We start from the raw sequence: 27888 nt of genomic DNA, 5'->3' as shown, positions 1-27888 counted from the left end.
TTAAGAGAAGAGAAAGTCAAAGAGGAGTCAAAGAGAAAAAGAGCAGACAAAAGAAAGAAAGAAAAACAGACAGACAGACAGACATATATAAAACACTTTAGAAAAACAAATAAAATTCGATGTATTATTCCTTATACTTACACAATCACAAAATATTTACAAACAACTTGTAGATTACGAGTTAAACACGAGTTAGGATGAGAGCTCGACCCTCCATTGTGTGAGCATTGCAGCACTCAACATTACGGCACTGTAGTTAATGTTTGAGTGGTCATGAAGTAAATAACAATGTTGCAAGCATTGCAAGATCATCCTGCAGACAAAATATGCACTATATACAGTCAACAGTTTGATTAAAGATGTTTTGTGATCTCTGACGTGATCCCTGGGCAAGAAAAACCAAGGTAATATCTAGCTATAATTAGTTATAAGTTAATATATAAAACCCTGGAGATGCGGGGTATCGATCCCCGTACCTCTCACATGCTAAGCGAGCGCTCTACCACTTGAGCTACATCCCCAAAGGGCTGGAGGTGCCGGGGATCGAACCCGGGGCCTTTCACATGCAAAGCGAACGCTCTACCACTGAGCTACACCCCCTTATGTTCTGCTAAGTTACACATCAAGAATTTATCCTTCGTCAGGAACATTTCTAAATACAATTGTCCTTGATGTTTAGATCCTTGGTTCCGCCTGTTACGCTTATGAAGTTCAACTGCAAGCTTCCCCAGACTTTAAGCTCTGGATTTAATCTGTCTCCTTAATATGAAGTCACTACATGTGACTTTTTGGGATAATTTAAAAGTAAGTTGGGCTATTAATGTTAAGAAAATAATGATTATTTATGTTTTTATAATGTAATGTGTACAAATGAAAGCTGCGTCCGTCAGCCTGATTGACTAGACCACTTACCACAGGAGGCTTGGTCGGATACAGGCCTCCTGGGGACGGTGATCCCAGGAACCTTCGAAAGAAAAAGTAATCGCTAGGCAAGGTAATCCTCCCAAGGGGCCATAGTTTTCCCCACCTAATTGTCATTAATACGTCATATCGAAAGCAACAGCTTGTTCCACAAATCATCAATAACTGGAGAAGGTTATTTAGAAAATTACGTATTGATAAATGATGATTAAAAACCCCTTACAGTTAATACCTTTGTCAGGAACACGATGGTTGGCAAGGAGCGGTAGTGTACACTCGCATAAAAAGCTATGACTTGTTTAGATCTGAAACCTACATTTATGGGCTGCATAAAACGTCCACCAGACTGTGCGACACAGTGGTTGCAAGGATCAGGTTGGGTTACCGATATCTGTAGCAGGTGACTACAGGTGACGGATCTTCCAATCCTGAGCACTTTAGGTGCAAACTCTGTGAGCAGGAACTGCGGCCAGATCTCCCGCACTACATCACCCAATACCCAGTTAATAGACCTATCAGACCCGTGAGCATGAGGTACCTAGAGCTTTGCAATTACTTTATTCACTCTCGTGTTCGTGAAGATATCCTCATATTGCACCCAAAATTTAACAGTGCAGGCTACTAAACATATGGCCCTATGACTGACCATCCTGCGAAATGAGGGACCTTTATTATCAGTGCTACCTTATTCACTCCTATGTTGATGATATCCTCGTAATGCACCCGGAGTCTGTTAGTGAAGACTGCTTATCACGTGCCTCTGTATGACTAACCATCCTGTGTGATGGGGATTTTTTAGCATCACGTAGCTAGGTTTATGACACATTCTACTCCCCTTCATATAGTTTAGGGTTGCTGCACAAATGCAGATGTATCTAATATTTTAATTAAAAAAAGTGGAAAGCAATTGTTAAATAAAGAGGATTCTTTAACAACTCCATACCATATCGCTTCTTGTTGTGATAAATATGTTTCATGACAAGTATTTTCAATGTGCTCTGATCCCAACAATAAGCTATATTTCACATTTTTCAAACCAATCCTAAATGATTTTGAGAGCACGAATTTACTTCGTCAGAAAGATGAAGCAAGTTAGTTTAGCCTTCACACTGACTTAGAAAACGTCCCTCTTGGAATGCTCAGAAGAATCGTGCATCTTCATCATGCAAAGCTTCATGTTAATTTGGACTACAATTCCAAATATCTGCACCTGGAGAAAGTTGACTTTTGTTACGAATTTTCAATACTTCTGGCAATTAACCGACAAAACAATTTTATAACCCAGAAAAAGTTTAAAAATATTCAAGAAGAATGCCATAATTTTTTAATGGACGCTTGCAAAGAGCTTCTTTCTTGTATTTTAAGTAAACCTGAAACTTTCAAAAAGGTGGAAAATCTATCACCAAGCATATGCATTAGCCACTCACGGCCACCATTTCAGAACTTCCAATAGTACTAGCTGACCAATCTAAGGTTGATCATTGACTGGTCCAACATGTATTAGGGACAAATTTAGTGGCCCAGGAGCTGAACACTGACCACACAACACCATGTACACCAACACAAATCCATGGGGTTACGGAATACAGTGGCCCAGGAGCTGAACATTGACATACACCAACCATGTACACTAACACCCATCCATGGGGTTACGGGTTACTTGGGCCCAGGACCTGAAACCTGACCACACCCACCATGTACACCAACACCCATCGATGGAGTAATAGGTTACTGTGGCCCAGGAACTGAATACTGACAACACCCACCATGTACACCAGCACCCTTCCATGGGGTTACAGATTTCATTGGCCCAGGAGCTGAACACTGACAACACCCACCATGTACACCAACAATCTTCCATGAGGTTACAGATTACAGCGGCCCAGGAGCTGAACACTGACCACACCCACCATGTACACTAACACGCTTCCATGGGGTGACAGGTTATAGAGGCCCAGGAGCTGAACTCTGACCACATCCACCATGTACACCAACACCCTTCCATGAGGTTACAGGTTACAGTGGCCCAGGAGCTGAACACTGACCACACCCACCATGTACACCAACACCATTCCATGGGATTACAGGTTACAGTGGCCAAGGAGCTGAACACTGACCACACCCACCATGTACACCAACACTCATCCATGGAGTTGCAGGTTACAGTCGCCCCAGGAGCTGAAAAAGCAATGCTGTTAACAAGCTACAGCATTGATGAATTAGTTGCAAAGTTTGTTAAGATATACAGGAACACAATGGACTCGGGCACTTAAACTCTAGATCGTTTGCTAAATACATTTCTGATAAGATTGGTGACTTATCACAATGTCTTACACTTATCAGTCACTGGTAAGTCTAGGATGAGAGCTCGACCCTCCATTGTGTGAGCATTACAGCACTGAACATTACAGCACTGTAGTTAATGTTTGAGTGGTCATGAAGTAAATAACAATGTTGCAAGCAGTGCAAGATCATCCTGCAGACAAAATATGCACTATATACAGTCAACAGTTTGTTTAAAGATGTTTTGTAATCTCTGACGTGATCCCTGGGCAAGAAAAACCAAGGTAATATCTAGCTAAAATTAGTTATAACTTAATATATAAAACCCTGGAGATGCGGGGTATCGATCCCCGTACCTCTCACATGCTAAGCGAGCGCTCTACCACTTGAGCTACATCCCCAAAGGGCTGGAGGTGCCGGGGATCGAACCCGGGGCCTCTCACATGCAAAGCAAACGCTCTACCACTGAGCTACACCCCCTTATGGTCTGCTAAGTTACACATCAAGAATTTATCCTTCGTCAGGAACATTTCTAAATACAATTGTCCTTGATGTTTAGATCCTTGGTTCCGCCTGTTACGCTTATGAAGTTCAACTGCAAGCTTCCCCAGACTTTAAGCTCTGGATTTAATCTCTCTCCTTAATGAAAAGTCACTACATGCGTCTTTTTGGGATAATTTAAAAGTAAGTTGGGCTATTAATGTTAAGAAAATAATGATTATTTATGTTTTTATAATGTAATGTGTACAAATGAAAGCTGCATCCGTCAGCCTGATTGACTAGACCACTTACCACAGGAGGCTTGGTCGGATACAGGCCTCCTGGGGACGGTGATCCCAGGAACCTTCGAAAGAAAAAGTAATCGCAAGGCAAGGTAATCCTCCCAAGGGGCCATAGTTTTCCCCACCTAATTGTCATTAATACGTCATATCGAAAGCAACACCTTGTTCCACAAATCATCAATAACTGGAGAAGATTTTTTAGAAAATTACGTATTGATAAATGACGATTAAAAACCCCTTACAGATAATACCTTTGTCAGGAACACGATGGTTGGCAAGGAGCGGTAGTGTACACTTGCATAAAAAGCTTTGATTTGTTTAGATCTGAAACCTACATTTATGGGCTGCATAAAACGTCCACCAGACTGTGCGACACAGTGGTTGCAAGGATCAGGTTGGGTTACCGATATCTGTTGCAGGTGACTACAGGTGACGGATCTTCCAATCCTGAGCACTTTAGGTGCAAACTCTGTGAGCAGGAACTGCGGCCAGATCCCCCACACTACATCACCCAATGCCCAGTTAATAGACCTATCAGACCCGTGGGCATGAGGTACCTAGAGCTTTGCAATTACTTTATTCACTCTCGTGTTCGTGAAGATATCCTCATATTGCACCCAAAATTTAACAGTGCAGGCTACTAAACATATGTCCCTATGACTAACTATCCTGCGAAATGAGGGACCTTTAGTATCAGTGCTACCTTATTCACTCCTATGTTGATGATATCCTCATAATGCACCCGGAGTCTGTTAGTGAAGACTGCTTATCACGTGCCTCTGTATGACTAACCATCCTGTGTGATGGGGATCTTTTAGCATCACGTAGCTAGGTTTATGACACATTCTACTCCCCTTCATATGGTTTAGGGTTGCTGCACAAATGCAGATGCATCTAATATTTTAATTAAAAAAAGTGGAAAGCAATTGTTAAATAAAGAGGTTTCTTTAACAACTCCATACCATATCGCTTCTTCTTGTGATAAATATGTTGCATGACAAGTATTTTCAATGTGCTCTGATCCCAACAATAAGTTATATTTCACATTTTTCAAACCAATCCTAAATGATTTTGTGAGCATGAATTTACTTCGTCAGAAAGATGAAGCAAGTTAGTTTAGCCTTCACACTGACTTAAAAAACGTCCCTCTTGGAATGCTCAGAAGAATCGTGCATCTTCATCATGCAAAGCTTCATATTAATTTGGATTACAATTCCATATATCTGCACCTGGAGAAAGTTGACTTTTGTTACGAATTTTCAATACTTCTGGCAATTAACCGACAAAACAATTTTATAACCAAGAAAAAGTTTAAAAATATTCAAGAAGGATGTCATAATTTTTTAATGGACGCTTGCAAAGAGCTTCTTTCTTGTATTTTAAGTAAACCTGAAACTTTCAAAAAGGTGGAAAATCTATCACCAAGCATATGCATTAGCCACTCACGGCCACCATTTCAGAACTTCCAATAGTATTAGCTGACCAATCTAAGGTTGATCATTGAATGGTCTAACATGTATTAGGGACAAATTCAGTGACCCAGGAGCTGAACACTGACCACACAACACCATGTACACCAACACAAATCCATGGGATTACGGGTTACAGTGGCCCAGGAGCTGAACATTGACATACACAAACCATGTACACTAACACCCATCCATGGGGTTACGGGTTACTTGGGCCCAGGACCTGAAACCTGACCACACCCACCATGTACACCAACACCCATCGATGAAGTTATAGGTTACTGTGGCCCAGGAACTGAATACTGACAACACCCACCATGTACACCAGCACCCTTCCATGGGGTTACAGATTTCAGTGGCCCAGGAGCTGAACACTGACAACACCCACCATGTACACCAACAATCTTCCATGGGGTTACAGATTACAGCGGCCCAGGAGCTGAACACTGACCACACCCACAATGTACACTAACACGCTTCCATGGGGTGACAGGTTATAGAGGCCCAGGAGCTGAACACTGACCACATCCACCATGTACACCAACACCCTTCCATGAGGTTACAGGTTGCAGTGACCCAGGAGCTGAACACTGACCTCACCCACCATGTACACCAACACCATTCCATGGGATTACAGGTTACAGTGGCCAAGGAGCTGAACACTGACCACACCCACCATGTACACCAACACTCATCCATGGAGTTGCAGGTTACAGTCGCCCCAGGAGCTGAAAAAGCAATGCTGTTAACAAGCTACAGCATTGATGAATTAGTTGCAAAGTTTGTTAAGATATACAGGAACACAATGGACTCGGGCACTTAAACTCTAGATCGTTTGCTAAATACATTTCTGATAAGATTGGTGACTTATCACAATGTCTTACACTTATCAGTCACTGGTAAGTCTAGGATGAGAGCTCGACCCTCCATTGTGTGAGCATTACAGCACTGAACATTACAGCACTGTAGTTAATGTTTGAGTGGTCATGAAGTAAATAACAATGTTGCAAGCAGTGCAAGATCATCCTGCAGACAAAATATGCACTATATACAGTCAACAGTTTGATTAAAGATGTTTTGTGATCTCTGACGTGATCCCTGGGCAAGAAAAAACAAGGTAATATCTAGCTATAATTAGTTATAAGTTAATATATAAAACCCTGGAGATGCGGGGTATCGATCCCCGTACCTCTCACATGCTAAGCGAGCGCTCTACCAATTGAGCTACATCCCCAAAGGGCTGGAGGTGCCGGGGATCGAACCAGGGGCCTTTCACATGCAAAGCGAATGCTCTACCACTGAGCTACACCCCCTTATGGTCTGCTAAGTTACACATCAAGAATTTATCCTTCATCTGGAACATTTCTAAATACAATTGTCCTTGATGTTTAGATCCTTGGTTCCGCCTGTTACAAATATGAAGTTCAACTGCAAGCTTCCCCAGACTTTAAGCTCTGGATTTAATCTCTCTCCTTAATGAAAAGTCACTACATGCGACTTTTTGGGATAATTTAGAAGTAAGTTGGGCTATTAATGTTAAGAAAATAATGATTATTTATGTTTTTATAATGTAATGGGTACAAATGAAAGCTGCGTCCGTCAGCCTGATTGACTAGACCACTTACCACTGGAGGCTTGGTCGGATACAGGCCTTCTGGGGACGGTGATCCCAGGAACATTCGAAAGAAAAAGTAATCGCAAGGCAAGGTAATCCTCCCAAGGGGCCATAGTTTTCCCCACCTAATTGTCATTAATACGTCATATCGAAAGCAAAGGTTTGTTCCACAAATCATCAATAACTGGAGAAGGTTATTTAGAAAATTACGTATTGATAAATGACGATTAAAAACCCCTTACAGTTAATACCTTTGTCAGGAACACGATGGTTGGCAAGGAGCGGTAGTGTACACTAGCATAAAAAGCTATGATTTGTTTAGATCTGAAACCTACATTTATGGGCTGCATAAAACGTCCACCAGACTGTGCGGCACAGTGGTTGCAAGGATCAGGTTGGGTTACCGTTATCTGTGGCAGGTGACGGATCTTCCAATCCTGAGTACTTTAGGTGCAAACTCTGTGAGCAGGAACTGCGGCCAGATCTCCCACACTACATCACCCAATGCCCAGTTAATAGACCTATCAGACCCGTGGGCATGAGGTACCTAGAGCGTTGTACCTACTTTATTCACTCTCGCGTTCGTGAAGATATCCTCATATTGCACCCAAAATTTAACAGTGCAAGCTACTAAACATATGACCCTATGACTAACCATCCTGCGAAATGAGGGACCTTTAGTATCAGTGCTACCTTATTCACTCCTATGTTGATGATATCCTCATAATGCACCCGGAGTCTGTTAGTGAAGACTGCTTATCACGTGCCTCTTTATGACTAACCATCCTGTGTGATGGGAATTTTTTAGCATCACGTAGCTAGCTTTGTGACACATTCTACTCCCCTTCATATAGTTTAGGGTTGCTGCACAAATGCAGATTTACCTAATATTTTAATTAAAAAAAGTGTAAAGCGATTGTTAAATCAATGGGATTCCTTAACAACTCCATACCATATCGCTTCTTCTTCTTGTGATAAATATGTTGCATGACAAGTATTTTCAATGTGCTCTGATCCCAACAATAAGCTATATTTCACATTTTTCAAACCAATCCTAAATGATTTTGAAAGCATGAATTTACTTCGTTAGAAAGATGAAGCAATTTAGTTTAGCCTTCACACTGACTTAGAAAACTTCCCTTGTGGAATGCTCAGAAGAATCGTGCATCTTCATCATGCAAAGCTTCATGTTAATTTGGACCACAATTCCAAATATCTGCACCTGGAGAAAGTTGACTTTTGTTACGAATTTTCAATACTTCTGGCAATTAACCGACAAAACAATTTTATAACCCAGAAAAAGTTTCAAAATATTCAAGAAGGATGCCATAATTTTTTAATGGACGCTTGCAAAGAGCTTCTTTCTTGTATTTTAAGTAAACCTGAAACTTTCAAAAAGGTGGAAAATCTGTCACCTAGCATATGCATTAGCCACTCACGGCCACCATTTCAGAACTTCCAATAGTACTAGCTGACCAATCTAAGGTTGATCACTGACTGGTTCAACATGTATTAGAGACAAATTCAGTGGCCCAGGAGCTGAACACTGACCACACAACACCATGTACACCAACACGCTTCCATGGGGTGACAGGTTATAGAGGCCCAGGAGCTGAACACTGACCACACCCACCATGTACACCAACACCCATCAATGGAGTAACAGGTTACAGTGGCCCAGGAACTGAATACTGACCACACCCACCATGTACACCGACACCCTTCCATGAGGTTACAGGTTACAGTGGCCAAGGAGCTGAACACTGACCACACCCACCATGTACACCAACACCATTCCATGGGATTACAGGTTACAGTGGCTAAGGAGCTGAACACTGACCACACCCACCATGTACACCAACACCCATCCATGGAGTTGCGGGTTACAGTCGCCCCAGAAGCTGAAAAACCAATGCTGTTAACAAGCTACAGCATCGATGAATTAGTTGCAAAGTTTGTTAAGATATACAGGAACACAATGGACTCGGGCACTTAAACTCTAGATCGTTTGCTAAATACATTTCTGATAAGATTGGTGACTTATCACAATGTCTTACACTTATCAGTCACTTGTAAGTCTAGGATGAGAGCTTGACCCTCCATTGTGTGAGTATTACAGCACTGAACATTACAGCACTGTAGTTAATGTTTGAGTGGTCATGAAGTAAATAACAATGTTACAAGCAGTGCAAGATCATCCTGCAGACAAAATATGCACTATATACAGTGAACAGTTTGGTTAAAGATGTTTTGTGATCTCTGACGTGATCCCTGGGCAAGAAAAACCAAGGTAATATCTAGCTATAATTAGTTATAAGTTAATATATAAAACCCTGGAGATGCGGGGTATCGATCCCCGTACCTCTCACATGCTAAGCGAGCGCTCTACCACTTGAGCTACATCCCCAAAGGGCTGGAGGTGCCGGGGATCGAACCCGGGGCCTTTCACATGCAAAGCGAACACTCTACCACTGAGCTACACCCCCTTATGGTCTGTTAAGTTTCACATCAAGAATTTATCCTTCGTCAGGAACATTTCTAAATACAATTGTCCTTGATGTTTAGATCCTTGGTTCCGCCTGTTACAAATATGAAGTTCAACTGCAAGCTTCCTTAGACTTTAAGCTCTGGATTTAATCTCTCTCCTTAATGAAAAGTCACTACATGCGACTTTTTGGGATAATTTAAAAGTAAGTTGGACTATTAATGTTAAGAAAATAATGATTATTTATGTTTTTATAATGTAATGTGTACAAATGAAAGCTGCGTCCGTCAGCCTGATTGACTAGACCACTTACCACAGGAGGCTTGGTCGGATACAGGCCTCCTGGGGACGGTGATCCCAGGAACCTTCGAAAGAAAAATTAATCGCAAGGCAAGGTAATCCTCCCAAGGGGCCATAGTTTTTTCCACCTAATTGTCATTAATACGTCATATCGAATGCAACAGCTTGTTCCACAAATCATCAATAACTGGAGAAGGTTATTTAGAAAATTACGTATTGATAAATGACGATTAAAAACCCCTTACAGTTAATACCTTTGTCAGGAACACGATGGTTGGCAAGGAGCGGTAGTGTACACTAGCATAAAAAGCTATGATTTGTTTAGATCTGAAACCTACATTTATGGGCTGCATAAAACGTCCACCAGACTGTGCGGCACAGTGGTTGCAAGGATCAGGTTGGGTTACCGTTATCTGTGGCAGGTGACGGATCTTCCAATCCTGAGTACTTTAGGTGCAAACTCTGTGAGCAGGAACTGCGGCCAGATCTCCCACACTTCATCACCCAATGCCCAGTTAATAGACCTATCAGACCCGTGGGCATGAGGTACCTAGAGTGTTACGGACCCGAGCCCAACGTCCGAGCACGGAGCAGTGACGACCGCGCCATCTGTGGGTCAGCTCCTGAAACCCCCTCCAAATGGACGGCGCCATCAAGTGAGGACAGGAAATACCAGCCACAAGGGCTAGTTTCCCGTCCTGATCAGCCCATAACACAGCCGCTGCTGACCTCTGGTGAGGTGGAGCTTAGACAGCAACGCCATCTAGGGAGTGGATAGGTGGGCGTTTGGGTCTGAGCCGGTAAGTGACGTGCCCTAGTGTGTCTCTATTATTGATGACGTGTCTGATTACAGAGTCGACCTGGAACTGCTGTAATGGAAGTTGGATCAGTCTACCCAAGGCAGTCGTCTTGTCTCTAAGCGTTTGCTGCAGCAGCTGTGAGTCGTCCCCCGGATGAACACTGTGGTGTTACCCTGCCTGTGAAGTGGCAGTTGAGGGATTGTAGTACCCGGGACTGACTGGTGGAGACGCTTAACCACTGGGGTGTTGTGGCGAGGAGAGTGGTCTGTGGGATCACACGAGGCTCCTGACTAGGGTTCGCGACCTTAGTATCGATCGTGGAGTGGCCTAACCAGCGTCGCTGATTGGAACCTGCCAGCTACCAGCTGGACTTGTGGTTGAAGGCCTCCACGACGGTGCCCCCAGTGGAACTGTGATTTGGCTGGCCGGTGGCCAGGGTAGACTCAAGAGGATCGAAGGATTCATAGTGAGGCAACCAGAGCACCAAGAGCTTAGCATCGTGAGCACCGTGAACGTCTAGAGTCTTCAGAAGAAGACATTGTTGTACATTCTAGTGTTTATACCCCTCCCCCCGTGTAATCTTTTATATAGTATTGATGGTGATGGTGATAAATACATTATTAAGTTTTTGCCTTTATTTCCCTTCCCCTTTAATTTACTTGCGTTACGGATCACATCCCTTGAAAGCCACTACTAGCTTGGGGCCGGATACCCAAACTCTACTTACATCAGAGAAAGAACCCGGTTGCGACCCGAGAGGTCCGTAACATAATTGGCTTCCCCAGCGGGATCCGACCCCTTGTCAAGTATGTTTGACAGGGGTGGTGAAGTGGCGTAATCCCTGTAAATAATTCCCCCTGTGTGTGACTATTAGGACGTTATACGTCCTGTGCGGTGCTCGGAGTGACTAAGTGCAATATTGTGTAGTGCGGTGTTCAGTGATTCAGTGCAATATTGTAGAGCGAAGTGCTCGCTACGATTAAGTGCAATATTGTGTAGTGCGGTGTTCAGTGATTCAGTGCAATATTGTAGAGCGAAGTGCTCGCTGTGATTAAGTGCAATATTGTGTAGTGCGGTGCTCAGTGATTCAGTGCAATATTGTAGAGCGAGGTGCTCGCTGTGATTAAGTGCAATATTGTGTAGCGCGGTGCCCGGTGTAATTACGTGCAATATTGGCAAGTGAGGTGCTAGGTGCGATAAAGTGCAATATTGACGTAGAACAGTGCTCGGTGCATAAAGTGCTAGCGTGAAAGCGGTGTGTTAAGTGCTAAGTGTTCCATCTGTGACAATGGCAGAAAAAGCGACCATCGACGATCTGGACGATGTTCAGGCTTTTCTGAACAGGGAGGATTGTCTTGCCAGATTGAAATATCTGGGCAAACAGGAACTCGTACTGGTGAGTGCCTACCTGGAGATCAAGATCCGTGCCAGTGATTCCCATGTGGAGATCTTGTCCAAGGTTCACCGGTATTTGATGGCCGAAGAAAAACAGGAAGGCGAGACACATAGTATAAAAGGTGACGAGATAGCTTCCACTGAAAGGGAAGGTAAGAGCAGTGACGTCGAAAGTGATGAAAGTGAACTAAATATAAGTTTACTTACTGTGAAAATGTGTGAACTAGAGATCCATCGTGAAATAGAATGGAAAAAGCTAGAAATCGCTACAGAGAGAGAGGAGAAAGCTAGAGAGAGAGAAGATAAGAAATTAGAAATGGAAAGAGAGAGACAAGAAATGGAAAGAGCGAGACAAGAAATGGAAAGAGAGAGATTAGGAAAAGAATTAGAGATGAGGCGTTTAGAATTAGAACGAGAAGAAAGAAGAGAAGAGCAGAGAAACGAGAGAGAGAAGAACGAGAAAGAGAAAGAGAAGAGCGAGAAAGAGAAGAGAAAAGAGAGAGAGAAGAACGAGAAAGAGAAAGAGAAGAACGAGAAAAAGAACGAGACAGGCAAGAACGACGGGACAGAGAGGAAAGAGAGAGACAACATGAGCTAGAAGTATTGCGGTTAGGCGGTGGTCGGAGGCAAACGACGGACACAAGTATTTTCGATCCGGTGAGGAACATCAAAATGGTCCCAAAAATCAATGAGAAAGAAGTGTCGAAGTTCTTCGCAGCCTTCGAGAAAGTCGCTGCCTCTTTGGAGTGGCCAAGGGAGAATTGGGCCATCATGATACAGTCAGTCTTGCCTGGGAAGGCCCAAATCGCCTACTCCACGTTGTCCCTTGACGACTCTGGCGATTATGACCAGGTGAAGAAGGTCGTGCTCATGGCGTACCAATTGGTACCTGAGGCGTACAGGCAAAAGTTCAGGAACCTGAAAAAGACCTCAGAGCACACTTTCACCGAATTCGCCGCAATCAAGGAGCTACTTTTCCAGGAATGGTGTACCTCTCGGAAGGTGGAGACCAAAGAAGACCTCGAGCAGCTCGTACTGTTAGAGGACTTCAAGGATTGTTTGTCTGGAGACCTGAAGACGTACTTAGAGGAACAGCAGGTGGAGACCTTAAGTGCGGCAGCCACCATGGCTGAGGAATACATCCTGACGCATAGGCCTTCTGCTAAGTACGTCTCGAGGAATTACCCACGCCGGTTTGACAAACCTCATCAGGAAGAGGAGAGACCCGTCCCACGAAGCGCTGAGAAGACGCCTCCAAGCAGCCCTCGAAGGACTAGTCCTAACAGTCCGAAACACCGGAGTCCGAGGAGGAATATGGTGTGCTGGACTTGTGGGCAGAAAGGGCATGTAGCTGCTATGTGCCGAGGCAGAAGAGGTAGCGGCCCACGTAGGGAGGTGATGTTAGTGAGCTGTGTGACGCCACCAGAGGGAACCCCGTCCCTGATGACTAGTCAGGAAGAATCCAGATTGTTTTCCCCTCACACTTCAAGCGGGTATGTATCGAGTGGTCATACTGGTAGATCTGTTGGAGTGCTCAGAGACAGTGGAGCAGCCCAGTCCCTGATCGTGAGTAGCTTGTTACCCGAGGGAGTGAGTGTGGATAGGAGACAAAAGGTTGTCCTAGTCGGGTTTCCTAGGACGCAGTACATCGCCCCCTTAATGCCGGTACATCTCGACTCGCCTTACTTCAGTGGCACATGTGCGTTGGCAGTAGTCGATACCCTACCTCTAGCTGGGATTGACGTGATACTAGCCAACGACCTGGTAACCGATTGGAGCAGCAATCATCCCAAGATTGTGGACGAGTCAGCTGGAACAGCAAGGTCTGAAGTAACAACAGGCGTTGGTAATGTCCAGGTACAGACAGACCCGGAACTAAATAATATGTTTAATTTCTCCTCTACCCGACAGATCGAGAGCATTCTAGCAGAGTCTCCTGAACCGTTTCCCGACAAGAAGCATGAGGTTATGATGGCAGAAGCGACTGAGTGAGAAGAGAGGTCTCGTGTACAAGCACCCTCGGATATCAACGAGTCTGGAGCCAAGGCAGATGAGTACTTGCGGTATGGCAAGGCACAGCGTTCTTTGAACCGGCCAGAGATTCCCCAGACGTCGGATGTATGTGAGGTATGTGCGAAGGTTTTAGTGCCCTCTTTGGTCCAAACCAGGCTAATGGATGTAGCTGGCTATGGATATTACAGGCTCAGGAAGCTTACACCTCGGTTGACCGTATGTTTCTTAGCGGTAGTTTGTTTTATTCTCGTGTGTGCTCTCAGTAAGGACCAGTGGACTACCCGACAGATGATGGCTCCCTTGAACATCGTGAAAAGACCCCAGGGATTGGAGACGCGCACTATGAGTAGTGCAGTCGAAGAAGGGACCTGGAAGGTGATGGTTGATACAGGAGGTACGAGATGTGATATTATGAGTGATTGTTTCTGACAGATTGACACCCCCCGCGTGACGGCTGAGCCTGGGTTCAGCGTTATGCGGAACGTTGGTCGACCTGACGGTGGCAGAGCGAATGCCATCCTCGATGTACGAACAGCCCTGTTGGGACTAGGTGTGAACCTAGTAGAGGCATATGCAGTAAGTATTGACTTGCCCACTGTCGCTGTCGCTCTAAATTATCAGACCCCTGTATTCCAGGTTCCCGTCTCCCTGAAGGACTACCGGACCGGTACTAGAAATGCCGTCTGTAACCAGCCATCAACGGTGCCACGACACAGGGAGGTGTCGATTCACCCCAGATCGTGTCTACACCAATCCTTACTCGAGAGAGGTGAGATTATGCTCCGGATTAACATCTCGGTAGAGATGTGGAAAAGTACATCAGGCAGGTCATTGCCTTACATCTGCAAGTTTCCTTTGTGCGAGAGTTCCCCAGTAGGACCGTTCTGTGGACAAGACCGCCTCGCCACTCCAGTTTATAGTGTACGTGAGTCCATTTGGAGTTGAATCCGCGTACTAATTTGGTTTGTGTTTTTCTATATAGAAACCCAAACCAAATTCTTTTTGGTGGGGAGGTGTTACGGACCCGAGCCCAACGTCCGAGCACGGAGCAGTGACGACCGCGCCATCTGTGGGTCAGCTCCCGAAACCCCCTCCAAATGGACGGCACCATCAAGTGAGGACAGGAAATACCAGCCACAAAGGCTAGTTTCCCGTCCTGATCAGCCCATAACACAGCCGCTGCTGACCTCTGGTGAGGTGGAGCTTAGACAGCAACGCCATCTAGGGAGTGGATAGGTGGGCGTTTGGGTCTGAGCCGGTAAGTGATAACTACAGTGCTGTAATGTTCAGTGCTGTAATGCTCACACAATGGAGGGTCAAGCTCTCATCCTAGACTTACCAGTGACTGATAAGTGTAAGACATTGTGATAAGTCACCAATCTTATCAGAAATGTATTTAGCAAACGATCTAGAGTTTAAGTGCCCGAGTCCATTGTGTTCCTGTATATCTTAACAAACTTTGCAACTAATTCATCAATGCTGTAGCTTGTTAACAGCATTGCTTTTTCAGCTCCTGGGGCGACTGTAACCTACAACTCCATGGATGGGTGTTGGTGTACATGGTGGGTGTGGTCAATGTTCAGCTCCTTGGCCACTGTAACCTGTAATCCCATGGAATGGTGTTGGTGTACATGGTGGGTGTGGTCAGTGTTCAGCTCCTTGGCCACTGTAACCTGTAACCTCATGGAAGGGTGTTGGTGTACATGGTGGGTGTGGTCAGTATTCAGTTCCTGGGCCACTGTAACCTGTTACTCCATCGATGGGTGTTGGTGTACATGGTGGTCAGCTAGTACTATTGGAAGTTCTGAAATGGTGGCCGTGAGTGGCTAATGCATATGCTAGGTGACAGATTTTCCACCTTTTTGAAAGTTTCAGGTTTACTTAAAATACAAGAAAGAAGCTCTTTGCAAGCGTCTATTAAAAAATTATGGCATCCTTCTTGAATATTTTGAAACTTTTTCTGGGTTATAAAATTGTTTTGTCGGTTAATTGCCAGAAGTATTGAAAATTCGTAACAAAAGTCAACTTTCTCCAGGTGCAGATATTTGGAATTGTAGTCCAAATTAACATGAAGCTTTGCATGATGAAGATGCACGATTCTTCTGAGCATTCCACAAGGGAAGTTTTCTAAGTCAGTTTGAAGGCTAAACTAACTTGCTTCATCTTTCTGACGAAGTAAATTCATGCTTTCAAAATCATTTAGGATTGGTTTGAAAAATGTGAAATATAGCTTATTGTTGGGATCAGAGCACATTGAAAATACTTGTCATGCAACATATTTATCACAAGAAGAAGAAGCGATATGGTATGGAGTTGTTAAGGAATCCCACTGATTTAACAATCGCTTTACACTTTTTTTAATTAAAATATTAGGTACATCTGCATTTGTGCAGCAACTCTAAACTATATGAAGGGGAGTAGAATGTGTCATAAAGCTAGCTACGTGATGCTAAAAAATTCCCATCACACAGGATGGTTAGTCATAAAGAGGCACGTGATAAGCAGTCTTCACTAACAGACTCCGGGTGCATTATGAGGATATCATCAACATAGGAGTGAATAAGGTAGCACTGATACTAAAAGTCCCTCATTTCGCAGGATGGTTAGTCATAGGGTCATATGTTTAGTAGCTTGCACTGTTAAATTTTGGGTGCAATATGAGGATATCTTCATGAACACGAGAGTGAATAAAGTAATTGCAAAGCTCTAGGTACCTCATGCCCACGGGTCTGATAGGTCTATTAACTGGGCATTGGGTGATGTAGTGTGGGAGATCTAGCCGCAGTTCCTGCTCACAGAGTTTGCACCTAAAGTACTCAGGATTGGAAGATCCGTCACCTGCCACAGATAACGGTAACCCAACCTGATCCTTGCAACCACTGTGCCGCACAGTCTGGTGGACGTTTTATGCAGCCCATAAATGTAGGTTTCAGATCTAAACAAATCATAGCTTTTTATACTAGTGTACACTACCGCTCCTTGCCAACCATCGTGTTCCTGACAAAGGTATTAACTGTAAGGGGTTTTTAATCGTCATTTATCAATACGTAATTTTCTAAATAACCTTCTCCAGTTATTGATGATTTGTGGAACAAGCTGTTGCTTTCGATATGACGTATTAATGACAATTAGGTGGGGAAAACTATGGCCCCTTGGGAGGATTACCTTGCCTTGCGATTACTTTTTCTTTCGAAGGTTCCTGGGATCACCGTCCCCAGGAGGCCTGTATCCGACCAAGCCTCCTGTGGTAAGTGGTCTACTCAATCAGTCTGACGGACGCAGCTTTCATTTGTACACATTACATTATAAAAACATAAATAATCATTATTTTCTTAACATTAATAGCCCAACTTACTTTTAAATTATCCCAAAAAGTCGCATGTAGTGACTTTTCATTAAGGAGAGAGATTAAATCCAGAGCTTAAAGTCTGGGGAAGCTTGCAGTTGAACTTCATATTTGTAACAGGCGGAACCAAGGATCTAAACATCAAGGACAATTGTATTTAGAAATGTTCCTGACGAAGGATAAATTCTTGATGTGTAACTTAGCAGACTATAAGGGGGTGTAGCTCAGTGGTAGAGCGTTCGCTTTGCATGTGAAAGGCCCCGGGTTCGATCCCTGGCACCTCCAGCCCTTTGGGGATGTAGCTCAAGTGGTAGACCGCTCGCTTAGCATGTGAGAGGTACGGGGATCGATACCCCGCATCTCCAGGGTTTTATATATTAACTTATAACTAATTATAGCTAGATATTACCTTGGTTTTTCTTGCCCAGGGATCACGTCAGAGATCACAAAACATCTTTAATCAAACTGTTCACTGTATATAGTGCATATTTTGTCTGCAGGATGATCTTGCACTGCTTGCAACATTGTTATTTACTTCATGACCACTCAAACATTAACTACAGTGCTGTAATGTTCAGTGCTGTAATGCTCACACAATGGAGGGTCAAGCTCTCATCCTAGACTTACCAGTGACTGATAAGAGTAAGACATTGTGATAAGTCACCAATCTTATCAGAAATGTATTTAGCAAACGATCTAGAGTTTAAGTGCCCGAGTCCATTGTGTTCCTGTATATCTTAACAAACTTTGCAACTAATTCATCAATGCTGTAGCTTGTTAACAGCATTGCTTTTTCAGCTCCTGGGGCGACTGTAACCTGCAACTCCATGGATGGGTGTTGGTGTACATGGTGGGTGTGGTCAGTGTTCAGCTCCTTGGCCACTGTAACCTGTAATCCCATGGAATGGTGTTGGTGTACATGGTGGGTGTGGTCAGTGTTCAGCTCCTTGGCCACTGTAACCTGTAACCTCATGGAAGGGTGTTGGTGTACATGGTGGGTGTGGTCAGTATTCAGTTCCTGGGCCACTGTAACCTGTTACTCCATCGATGGGTGTTGGTGTACATGGTGGTCAGCTAGTACTATTGGAAGTTCTGAAATGGTGGCCGTGAGTGGCTAATGCATATGCTAGGTGACAGATTTTCCACCTTTTTGAAAGTTTCAGGTTTACTTAAAATACAAGAAAGAAGCTCTTTGCAAGCGTCTATTAAAAAATTATGGCATCCTTCTTGAATATTTTTAAACTTTTTCTGGGTTATAAAATTGTTTTGTCGGTTAATTGCTAGAAGTATTGAAAATTCGTAACAAAAGTCAACTTTCTCCAGGTGCAGATATTTGGAATTGTAGTCCAAATTAACATGAAGCTTTGCATGATGAAGGTGCACGATTCTTCTGAGCATTCCACAAGGGAAGTTTTCTAAATCAGTGTGAAGGCTAAACTAACTTGCTTCATCTTTCTGACGAAGTAAATTCATGATTTCAAAATCATTTAGGATTGGTTTGAAAAATGTGAAATATAGCTTATTGTTGGGATCAGAGCACATTGAAAATACTTGTCATGCAACATATTTATCACAAGAAGAAGAAGCGATATGGTATGGAGTTGTTAAGGAATCCCACTGATTTAACAATCGCTTTACACTTTTTTTAATTAAAATATTAGGTACATCTGCATTTGTGCAGCAACCCTAAACTATATGAAGGGGAGTAGAATGTGTCACAAAGCTAGCTACGTGATGCTAAAAAATTCCCATCACACAGGATGGTTAGTCATAAAGTGGCACGTGATAAGCAGTCTTCACTAACAGACTCCGGGTGCATTATGAGGATATCATCAACATAGGAGTGAATAAGGTAGCACTGATACTAAAGGTCCCTCATTTCGCAGGATGGTTAGTCATAGGGTCATATGTTTAGTAGCTTGCACTGTTAAATTTTGTGTGCAATATGAGGATATCTTCATGAACACGAGAGTGAATAAAGTAATTGCAAAGCTCTAGGTACCTCATGCCCACGGGTCTGATAGGTCTATTAACTGGGCATTGGGTGATGTAGTGTGGGAGATCTGGCCGCAGTTCCTGCTCACAGAGTTTGCACCTAAAGTACTCAGGATTGGAAGATCCGTCACCTGCCACAGATAACGGTAACCCAACCTGATCCTTGCAACCACTGTGCCGCACAGTCTAGTGGACGTTTTATGCAGCCCATAAATGTAGGTTTCAGATCTAAACAAATCATAGCTTTTTATACTAGTGTACACTACCGCTCCTTGCCAACCATCGTGTTCCTGACAAAGGTATTAACTGTAAGGGGTTTTTAATCGTCATTTATCAATACGTAATTTTCTAAATAACCTTCTCCAGTTATTGATGATATGTGGAACAAGCTGTTGCTTTCGATATGACGTATTAATGACAATTAGGTGGGGGAAAACTATGGCCCCTTGGGAGGATTACCTTGCCTTGCGATTACTTTTTCTTTCGAAGGTTCCTGGGATCACCGTCCCCAGGAGGCCTGTATCCGACCAAGCCTCCTGTGGTAAGTGGTCTACTCAATCAGTCTGACGGACGCAGCTTTCATTTGTACACATTACATTATAAAAACATAAATAATCATTATTTTCTTAACATTAATAGCCCAACTTACTTTTAAATTATCCCAAAAAGTCGCATGTAGTGCCTTTTCATTAAGGAGAGAGATTAAATCCAGAGCTTAAAGTCTGGGGAAGCTTGCAGTTGAACTTCATATTTGCAACAGGCGGAACCAAGGATCTAAACATCAAGGACAATTGTATTTAGAAATGTTCCTGACGAAGGATAAATTCTTGATGTGTAACTTAGCAGACTATAAGGGGGTGTAGCTCAGTGGTAGAGCGTTCGCTTTGCATGTGAAAGGCCCCGGGTTCGATCCCCGGCACCTCCAGCCCTTTGGGGATGTAGCTCAAGTGGTAGAGCGCTCGCTTAGCATGTGAGAGGTACGGGGATCGATACCCCGCATCTCCAGGGTTTTATATATTAACTTATAACTAATTATAGCTAGATATTACCTTGGTTTTTCTTGCCCAGGGATCACGTCAGAGATCACAAAACATCTTTAATCAAACTGTTCACTGTATATAGTGCATATTTTGTCTGCAGGATGATCTTGCACTGCTTGCAACATTGTTATTTACTTCATGACCACTCAAACATTAACTACAGTGCTGTAATGTTCAGTGCTGTAATGCTCACACTGTGGGAAATTTTTACCCACCATATCTAATAATCATCTAAGAAATGTATAATTTCTATATCATATCTAAATCATATCAAAATCATATCTAAATCGTATCAAATCATATTTGAATCATTAAAGATTCATTATAGCTTGATCCTGGATGACAATGGCACCATGAACACGTACGCAACAGGGGCCCTTTTGATGCCTACGTGACTTTGTACATGATTTCTCAAGGATCCAGAAGCTTCTAGAAGGACTTCTTAATTAAAAAACTATTGGAACATTGATTCAACATCCGGTAGGATTAAAAATCAAATCCTTAATAAGAATCAGTGGTACTTACAAATACTACTTATAATCTTTAAATCTTATATCTAATTATATTATAATCACATCTTATCTTAATCATAAGTCTAGACTGTAAAAATAATCAATCAATATTCATTGAAAGTTACCTCTCAAGGGAGAGGGAGGAGCATGGCAGGGCGATGGGGGGAGTGAAGGGCCCACCAACAAAGCCCAGCGGCACTCCGCGTTTGTTTACGAATGAGTGAACAAGTGACTGATCCTTAGCAAACATTACCAGCTCAAGGACACCTTATCTAATATTTTTTATCGCCAGTGAATACTCTCTAGAACTGGGGGAGTACCTGGACAATATCTACAAGGAAAATCCGTGAACATTCACATAAAATAGAGTGTATAGTGGAGATCAGTGACACGGTTTCCTCCACCTTCATTCATAAACTTTTATCTCGAATCATTCTTCTGCAACTGCAGGATAATCACGTAGCAACGCTACCAGATCATCATACAGCAACGCTGTAGCAAAATATCGTGCCTAAACTCAACAAGAGAGAGTTAATCAGTCTGGCAAACTTGTCAGACAGGCACCCCGACTGGCAGAGAAGTATATTGAGGGTTATTTGGTGTATGATTGGCCAATTGTATGCTTGTGTAACTTTAATATCCTATAAATCTGTCTGTTGGTTAAAAAGCGAGGCTAAGCCTCACATTTCAGTAAGTTTATTAAAATTGTAGTGTAGCTGTGAATCTTATCCAAGCACTGAACCTCATGAGTGTCCATTCTGTCAGAAAAGAATTCAGCCTCAATAAGTAAAAACCTCACAAGTGTCCACAGTCTTGGAAGAGATTCAGTCAAGCTAACTGTATAAAGTGAATATGTCTGCATATATATTTGAATATATAAATTAAGTTATCAATTGCTTGCTTAGTTATTTTTAAGTTATCATATAAGTTCATTTAATTGAATATAATTTCTAGTACTAAGTTAATAGTATTAAGACTACATTTAAGGTCATTTATTTATACTTTTACAATTTAATTTGTTGTTTATAGTATAAGTACATATTGGCTGTTAAGTTATGGTACTAGGTTAGACTATGTATGTTTAAATCTCTGATTTAAACAGAGCCAGTGTTCAGTCAGATAACTGAATTTATTAAATCTTATCCTTGTATAAAATACAAGCTGATGTGAGATCCCTGTCTACAGGTGGATTGGAACTTCTATCAACAAGTCATTCACTCCACCTGTCCCTTACAGCCCACAATCTGTCATTAGGAAAAGAGGAATTAGGATTTACAACCCTAGCTAGAGATTTTAGTTGAATTAATTTGCAGACAGTTAATTTTTAATTTAGTTCAGTACAAGTCCCTGGTAGTCTCCTCTTATATCAATCCCAGCAGGTTTTTCCCACATTAATGGTCCTTCGAACCTAGATAATAATGGTCCTTTATACCTAGATATTTATGATCATTCGTTTACCGAATATTTCAATGCCAAATACATAAGAAACTTCTTGATTTTGCATTGGAATAATTCTTACATATTCTAGCCTAACCTAGCTATCAGCCAATATTTATCATAGCTATATATCTAAGTATACAAATAGTTTGCAGTGGCTTAAGCCACCATATCCATTAACTAGTAAGCATTCATAACAAACTGATACTGTTTTGTGTTAAGAAACAACAGTAATTAAGTATATCAGTGTCACAGACACAACTGCATCTTAATCATAAATACCAATTACCTACCTCATTGTGGTAACATTACATGTATATTTAAGTGTATTATCTAGCATTATCTCTAATCTACTGATTTTCAGAGCAGCTCATTACATAATATTCTTTAAAAAAGTGTTATCATCACTGTAAGAGCATATCATTACAATCTAACTATAATCAACTGCATCAAACCCTATTCCAGGTAAAACCAGTAGACATTCTACTGTATTTTATCTAACAATTATTATGGTAACAGATTTTGTAATAACTTTGCAAAAATAGTGCCATTTACTATTTTTAAAAAATTATTACAAGATTTACCAACTTGGTGCATTCGTGCATTCGGGTCACAAATCAAATTATTACAGTACTTTTGATAATGAACACCTGCTACAACCAGATTCCAGGGAGGAAATGAAGGACGATCTTTGGAATCATTACCTAAGTAGACAGGAAAGCTCATTTATCAAAATACATTAACATCATACATATTTATCAGAAAAAAGAGAAAAATCTCGGAATCTCCAAAACTCGGAAAAGGTCAAAATGGCTGACAGCGTTCCACCAGCAGCTGAAACAGAAAAGAAAAGGACACAAAGTGTCTAAAAACTCACTTGAATCTACAGCCTAAAGACCATTTAAATCAGGTGATAGACAAATGTCATCATCACTTGGCTACAATAGTCTACAATTGGGGATTAAGACCAATCTTAATCTCACATCACAATCTGAAAGGCTAACAGCCCATTGACAATGTCAATACAAATATTATCATCCATCTAAGATAACTATCTTAATCCAAGAAGAAAGTCTTGATCACTTAATTTCATGCTTTCACTGGAGTGAAAGCAGCCTCAGAAAATCTGAAGTTAATCAAGCATCTCAAAGAGACTTACTTAATAGAAAAGGCAAAGCCGAGAAAAAAGAAAAAGCAAAATGCTTCATCACATCATGAATAATGTAGATACACATTATTACAGATACAATTCATCCTTTAAGGAAATCCTTGGAGGAGTACAAGTGTTACATGCTTGTATGACCTACTTGCATGTAATTACTTACCTACAAGTTTTACATACTTGTAACAATATCTTATCACAAAGCCAAATCATTGATGGACTTCGAGCTTACGTACAAAGATTACGAAGCCGAGGAAAACTTAGATCTCAAGAAAAAATCCCCAAAAGTGAATCCACGGACAAAAATAAAAATGTACAAAATGGCAGTCAAAAATCAAGGCAACAAAACTCCTCTTCTGCAAAGTGGAAACAGAATAATGTTGGCTCTTATGCTATATCCCCCACAGTTAACAGAACTGTAGGAAACCAAGCTCCTAAGACAGATAAGACAAAAGGAGCTACAAGTGCCCCAAAATGTTTATTCTGTCAAGAAGCACATACCATTTATCAATGCACAGTTTATGAAGGCCGTGCCAGTCGAATCGATCGACTGAAATCTCTGAACAGGTGCATCCGTTGTCTACGGAAGCACGATACAAGTGAGTGTATCACTCAATTGCAGAACTGCCAATATTGTCATAAAAGTGTACATCACACAGCACTCTGTGGTGATATTAACACTCAATCCAGATCACAGACTTCCAATAATCAACCTGCATCTCAGGCAAAGCCCAAAGATGATAATACCACAACAGCCGTACAATTCTGTACAGTAATGAGCAATGTCAACGACTTGGATACAGAAATTGTTACAGCAGCCATATTGCCTACTGCACAGCTAGAACTATGCAATCAAGGAATTTGTATTCCAACTAGAGGCTTTTTTGATCAAGGGTCACAGAAAACCTTTATCAGTAAAAAGATGGCAGAAGATTTACAACTTAAATCTTCAAAGCAAGTATCTACATCCATATCAGGGTTTTTTACTAATTCTGGTCGTAGAACCTTTCCAGTAGTAAAACTCAATGTCTGTCTAGGTACATCCCAAAGGACAGTAGAAGCCATAGTAGTTGATAAAATTCCTACTGAAATGGAAGTGACTGGTCTGACAGCAACTATTAAATTCCTAAAAGAAGAAGGAATCCAATTAGCAGATCCTCTACTCGATTCTGACTACATAGGGGATATCGGAATCCTGATTGGAGCTGACTACTATCATCGATTCATTCTGGGATCAGAAGAATCTATGGGTATGAATATACTCAAATCAGCAGGAGGCATATTGATGACAGGACCTATACTAGATCTTGAACCTTCAACTCCTGAAAAATCACATCATACAGAAACTGTAATAGTGGCATGACTAGGCAAAGAACAGTCACCACTTAAAAACCCCCACATGATTGATGATGGATTAGAATCTGTACCTCAATTGTGGGAACTTGATGCCATAGGAATAATTCCTGAACAACCAAGTCCTGATGATGTCTGTGCATATAATCAATACTTAGAAACTGTACAGTACTATGATGGACAGTACTGGGTAAGGCTACCATGGAAAATCAACCATAAAACCTTACCTACCAATTATCACATGGCTTATAGTCAATTTAAATCTCAACTAGCAAAGCTAAGAAAAAGGCCTGAGCATTTAAAACTCTATCATGAGATTATTGCTCAACAATTAAAGAGTAACTTCATCGAAGTCGTGAAACATGACAATAAGCAAACAGGCCATTTTTTACCACACATGGCTGTAATGAGAGAATCAAAAACAACTCCTTTACGGATAGTTTTTAATTGTAGCTCTAAATCTGGACCCCAAGGAACCAGTCTAAATGATTGTTTGCAAACAGGTCCAAGTCTAACTCAGAAATTGTATGACATACTGTTGAAGTTTAGACTTAACAAATATGCGTATTCAGCAGATATAAGTAAGGCCTTTCTAAGAGTTGGCTTACAGGAAGAAGATAGAGACTTCACTAAGTTTCTATGGGTAGAGAACCCAGAAGATGTCAATAGTCCTGTAGTGACTTTCAGATTCTCTTCAGTTCTTTTCGGCGCGACAAGCAGTCCATTTCTGTTGCAAGCAACTCTAGATACTCATCTGAAGAAATCATCAAGTCCCTGTAAGACTGAAATCAGTCAAAATCTATATGTAGATAATTTTCAAGGGACAGTTAACAGTACTACTGAACTGTTACAATTATATCAAGAGGCCAACAAGGAGCTACAAGGTGCAAACATGCCACTACAATCTTGGGCCTCTAATAATGCAACATTGAATAATCAAATAGCAAGAGATTACCCTGAATATCACGTACCAGAATCACAAAAGGTGTTAGGTATGGATTGGGATTTAATCTCGGACACAATATCGATCAAATCTGTGCCAGTAAATTACAACATCACTACAAAAAGGGATTTGCTTTCACAAGTTAGCAAAGTATTCGACCCACTTGGTCTACTAAATCCTTTGACTATCAAGTGGCGTTTATTGGTGCAACAAGCATGGAAGGCTAAGGTTGGTTGGGATGATCCACTACCAATCCAGTTACAAAAAGCTTGGATGGAAGTGGCTCAAGAACAAACTTTAGTTGAAAAGATAATCTTTCCGAGACACATAGTCGAGGAAAATGAAGAAGTATCACTACATGTATTCGCAGACTCGTCAGCCAAAGCTTTTGGAGCTTGTGCTTACTTAGTGACTTCTAATCAATCATATCTTATCACCTCTAAGGCCAGAGTCGCTCCATTAAAAAAGAGGACTTTGCCTCAGATGGAACTAACAGCACTGCTAACTGGTACACGCTTAGCTGTGCATATCAAACAAGTCTTGTCTACCATGAACATCAAAGATGTCATTATATGGTCTGACAATGAAGCTGTCTTACAATGGGTACGAAACGACAACTGTCCAACTCCATATGTAAAAAATCGCGTCTCGGAAATTAAAGAAATTTCCGCAGGCTTTCAATTGTTGCATGTACCAACAAAGGATAATCCAGCTGATCTCTTATCAAGAGGTATGACATTTAAACAGTTTGCAAAGGCAGATATTTGGTTTCATGGGCCTCGATGGTTAGTGAATGGTAGTTGGCCTGAACAAAAGCCACACGTCATTACGACACAAACCATAACTACCACCAGGCAGCAAGCTCAAATATCAGTCTTGGATTGTACTCGTTACTCCTCGCTCATCAAATTAATCAATGTAACACAGAACGTGTTTCATTATCTCAGGAAAAAAGGTATAAAATACACTTTTCCTGATGCACTTATCTATTGGGTAAGACAAGCCCAGAGAGAAACTTATGGGAATAACTATGAAAATCTTCCTCATAAGTTAAAACACAATCTCGGTCTGTGGATAGACCAAGAAAAGCACAACATTCTGCGTTGTGGAGGGAGACTTAAACACGCAGATATCAATCTAGATACCGTGCATCCATGGCTTTTACCAAAAAATCATTGGATCACAAGGTTGATTGTGTTGCATACACATCAACAAATCATCAAACATGGAGGAGTGTTAGACACACTCACACAAATCAGACAGCAGTACTGGATTCCTCAGGGAAGACAGTCAGTCAAATCAATCTTGAAGAATTGCATGATATGCCGAAGGTACGATGCAAGAACTTGCTCTTATCCAGGGCCACCACCCCTGCCAAAGGAACGAGTGGTCCATCTACAACCTTTCGAAACGACAGGAGTAGATTATACAGGAGCAATATATCTAACAGGGACTGCAGATAAGCAACCTATCAAGGCATACATCTGTCTGTTCACCTGTGCTACCACCAGGGCAGTACATCTAGAGGTAACACCCGATATGACTGCTCAATCATTTATTCAAGCTTTCCGCAGATTCGCAGCACGCCGATCATGCCCTAAGCTGATGATTTCAGATAACGGAGCAAACTTGGTAGCTGGAGAAGCATGTCTACGGGAAATCTGTTCCCATCCTGCAGTTACTTCCACACTGGAACAGCGTCATTGCAGATGGAAATTTATCCCTCCGAGAGCCCCATGGCACGGAGGATTTTATGAACGGTTAATAGGAACTGTAAAAAGATCCTTGAGAAAATCTCTACACCGTCAGAAAATCAATCTTCAAGAACTCCAGACAGTAATCACGGAAATAGAATCAAGGGTGAATAACCGGCCGTTGACTTACTTGTCTGAGGATCCTACTCAACATGAGCCATTAAGTCCTGCCCACCTAATGTATGGAAGACTTCTAACTCCAGTACCATCTCTAGTGGATGATGAGATCAGAGATCCCTCATATGTGGGTCAGAGCGAGTTGGTTCAGGGGTATAAGCATCTG

The 27888-nt window shown here is 42.0% G+C and overlaps 11 non-coding genes across 11 annotated transcripts; 3 read left to right on the top strand and 8 right to left on the bottom strand.

The window, feature by feature from the left end:
* Positions 1–448: 448 nt before the first annotated feature.
* Positions 449–521, bottom strand: TRNAA-AGC (transfer RNA alanine (anticodon AGC)). The gene has a single exon. It is a non-coding gene; the product is annotated as a tRNA-Ala (tRNA).
* A 7-nt stretch (positions 522–528) lies between these two features.
* On the bottom strand, positions 529–600 carry TRNAA-UGC (transfer RNA alanine (anticodon UGC)). Its single transcript has one exon. It is a non-coding gene; the product is annotated as a tRNA-Ala (tRNA).
* A 2932-nt stretch (positions 601–3532) lies between these two features.
* TRNAA-AGC (transfer RNA alanine (anticodon AGC)) lies at positions 3533–3605 on the bottom strand. The gene has a single exon. It is a non-coding gene; the product is annotated as a tRNA-Ala (tRNA).
* A 7-nt stretch (positions 3606–3612) lies between these two features.
* TRNAA-UGC (transfer RNA alanine (anticodon UGC)) lies at positions 3613–3684 on the bottom strand. The gene has a single exon. It is a non-coding gene; the product is annotated as a tRNA-Ala (tRNA).
* Positions 3685–6616: 2932 nt separating this feature from the next.
* TRNAA-AGC (transfer RNA alanine (anticodon AGC)) lies at positions 6617–6689 on the bottom strand. The gene has a single exon. It is a non-coding gene; the product is annotated as a tRNA-Ala (tRNA).
* A 7-nt stretch (positions 6690–6696) lies between these two features.
* TRNAA-UGC (transfer RNA alanine (anticodon UGC)) lies at positions 6697–6768 on the bottom strand. Its single transcript has one exon. It is a non-coding gene; the product is annotated as a tRNA-Ala (tRNA).
* Positions 6769–9404: 2636 nt separating this feature from the next.
* TRNAA-AGC (transfer RNA alanine (anticodon AGC)) lies at positions 9405–9477 on the bottom strand. Its single transcript has one exon. It is a non-coding gene; the product is annotated as a tRNA-Ala (tRNA).
* A 7-nt stretch (positions 9478–9484) lies between these two features.
* Positions 9485–9556, bottom strand: TRNAA-UGC (transfer RNA alanine (anticodon UGC)). Its single transcript has one exon. It is a non-coding gene; the product is annotated as a tRNA-Ala (tRNA).
* An 8066-nt stretch (positions 9557–17622) lies between these two features.
* TRNAA-UGC (transfer RNA alanine (anticodon UGC)) lies at positions 17623–17694 on the top strand. Its single transcript has one exon. It is a non-coding gene; the product is annotated as a tRNA-Ala (tRNA).
* A 2563-nt stretch (positions 17695–20257) lies between these two features.
* Positions 20258–20329, top strand: TRNAA-UGC (transfer RNA alanine (anticodon UGC)). The gene has a single exon. It is a non-coding gene; the product is annotated as a tRNA-Ala (tRNA).
* A 7-nt stretch (positions 20330–20336) lies between these two features.
* On the top strand, positions 20337–20409 carry TRNAA-AGC (transfer RNA alanine (anticodon AGC)). The gene has a single exon. It is a non-coding gene; the product is annotated as a tRNA-Ala (tRNA).
* Positions 20410–27888: the final 7479 nt, after the last annotated feature.

This window comes from Procambarus clarkii, chromosome 50 (genome assembly GCF_040958095.1).
Source record: "Procambarus clarkii isolate CNS0578487 chromosome 50, FALCON_Pclarkii_2.0, whole genome shotgun sequence".
Classification (NCBI taxonomy): Eukaryota; Metazoa; Arthropoda; class Malacostraca; order Decapoda; family Cambaridae; genus Procambarus; species Procambarus clarkii.
This window is presented reverse-complemented; position numbering and strand designations above follow the sequence as displayed.